This window comes from Triplophysa rosa, linkage group LG1, assembly GCF_024868665.1.
Source record: "Triplophysa rosa linkage group LG1, Trosa_1v2, whole genome shotgun sequence".
Classification (NCBI taxonomy): Eukaryota; Metazoa; Chordata; class Actinopteri; order Cypriniformes; family Nemacheilidae; genus Triplophysa; species Triplophysa rosa.
In genome coordinates this window covers 8,260,181-8,262,111 of record NC_079890.1, presented here as the reverse complement: position 1 = coordinate 8,262,111, position 1,931 = coordinate 8,260,181, and positions in this window count along the sequence as shown.

Genomic DNA, 1,931 nt, shown 5'->3' with positions numbered 1-1,931 from the left:
TGGACTAAACAACACTTGGCAAAAAACTAGACTAAACACTTACTACAGGACTGGGGATTACACAGCAAACAGGAACATGGAGTACATGGAACGCAATGCAGACATTAAGACAGGTAAGCATAACAAACGTAATCCAAGCGCACAAGACAAAGAAACATGAGGGCATTAAATAGGGAAGACAAACGAACGATAACGACACAGGGCAGGTGAGGGAAATCAAACATGGCTGGGAAACAATACAGGAAACGAGAGGGGCGAGGCCAATGACGAGACACTGGAGAGAACGCATATTATTGTCAAAAGGACAATAATATGTTTCTCTCCACACATAACCAAAGACTTTGTCATGGCTCTGCCTCAGGACCAGGAAATCCAAGACTAGGTGAGGCAGAACCATGACATTACATCACAATGTCTCCGCTCAGCCTGTTATAAAAGCCAAAGAATACAGGTGTGTCTTAAGTAATGACTTAAAAATTCCAACAGTCTGAGCAGTTCTTAAGTGTACAGGTAAACCATTCCACAAATTTGGTGCCACGTTAACTAGTATGATGCTAACACGATTAACATGTGTGCTAGCATAATTAGAATGTTGCTAGTATGATACTCCAAGCCATGAGTGAAACAAACCAACCCCCGTGTCTCTACGATGTTCTGATACAGAGATATAGGTTTTGCTAAACGGTTGCTAGGCTAACCTGTTTGGTTGCTATGGGCGTGGCTTCGTAGCTTAATGAAGTTCCTGGGATACTTATTGGTTGCCTGAGTCAAATGAGCCCATCCCCTTGTCTCTACGACACTGTGTTGCAAAGATATCCTCGCTCGGAGCTACGACCCGTCAAATTCTGGAGCAATGTTAAGTCAATGGGATTTTGGGGGTTTTTATTCGTCCTCCCTATCAAACACCCCCCACCCAATCACTTCTAAAATTCAAAGCACACCATTCCTCAATGGGCCGCTCGATTTGAGCCCTCATTCACGGGTCTAATGCGAAAAAAAATCTGTTCCATTTTTTTTTATGGTAGTCTATGGCCCCATTATAAGTATACAGAAATTTGGGAGGCTTTTACACCCCAGGGGTGCAACTTACAACCCATTGTGAGTGATGCTCTTACAGAGCCTGATAGCCTCTTCAAATGTGGTAACCCGCATGTTTCTACGAGATCCTCGCTCGGAGCTACGACCCGTCAAAGTTGGGTGCCATGTTAAATCAATAGGATTTTTCGGGAGGTTTTTCGCCTCCCTATCGAACACCCCCCACCCGATCGCTTATAAAAGTCATAGCACACCATTCCTCAATGGGCCCCTCGATTTGAGCCCTCATTCATGGGTCTACGACAAAAGATGCGCGACAAGTAGCGGAACAAGAATAATAATAAAAGTATGTTTGAATAATAATAGTGAGCTTTCTTCAAAAGCATCACTAATAAGAAGTATGACAAAAAATTCCATTCCTTTTTTTAATGGCAGTCAATGGGCCCATTATAAGTATACGGAAATTTTTGGGGGCTCTTACACCCCATTGTGATGTATGTTCTTACAGAGCCTGCCAGCCTCTTCAAATGAGGTAACCCACATGTTTCTATGAAATCCTCGCTTGGAGCTACGACTACCGTACGAAGTTCAGCGCAATGTTAAGTCAATGTGATTTTTCGGGTGTTTTTTTGCCCCCCTATCGAACACCCTCCGCCCGGTCGCTTATAAAAGTCATAGGACTGGTCTCCTCAATAAGCCGCTCGATTAGAGATTGGTAGCCTGAGTAAAATGAGCCCACCCCTACGCAGCGATGCGAAGACGCTAGGTAGCATAAATCCTGTTAGGTAACAGGTCACGTAGTAGGTGTGTGTGTTGTATATATTCTAATTTCTTACTGCATATTGTGATGTTCTCATAAGTGGTCTTGGAGCAAGAGAGCGCGAGAGAAAAATCTC